The following is a 570-nucleotide window of genomic DNA, read 5'->3' as shown; positions in this document are numbered from 1 at the left end:
CTCTTTCTCTAAGAAACCCTCCTTAAAGAATAACATTATCTTTATTTGTAATTACAGGCCTTCATCATTGTGGAAAAACTCGGATCCTTCTCAGATTCTGATATTTGTATTTAATCAATAACCACATTTCTTTTTCATCTGTCTTACCTCTGCAATTGCATTCCCCAGCCGTGTATGTTTTATTGTGTAAGAATGCAATTGAAAGAGCCATTCATGTTTGCAAAAAGGATAATGTTTTATTATTGGTTAGAAAGAGAAGAAATGGCACACTGTGCATAACCGGCTCCTGCTCCAGCGCAGAGGGTTCTGAAAAGGAGGAACAAGTGAACAGGCCTCGGGAAGAGGCCACGGAAAGCTCGTGGTCTTCTGACCACATCATAAAGTAAGACCTGGTGATTCTCATGTCTCTAATTGACAAGCATTCAATTCGCATTTGAAATGCATAAGCTTAGTGCGATCTGAGAGTCTGGAAAGAATAAGGGGATGATGGTCGAACTACTTAGCAACGATGCGGCATGACCTGATCAGTGACTCCAAGGACCACGTTATTGGCACAGGATCCCCAAGACC

Source organism: Myotis davidii, unplaced genomic scaffold (assembly GCF_000327345.1).
Source record: "Myotis davidii unplaced genomic scaffold, ASM32734v1 scaffold821, whole genome shotgun sequence".
NCBI classification, from domain to species: Eukaryota; Metazoa; Chordata; class Mammalia; order Chiroptera; family Vespertilionidae; genus Myotis; species Myotis davidii.
Note: the sequence above shows the minus strand (reverse complement) of the source record.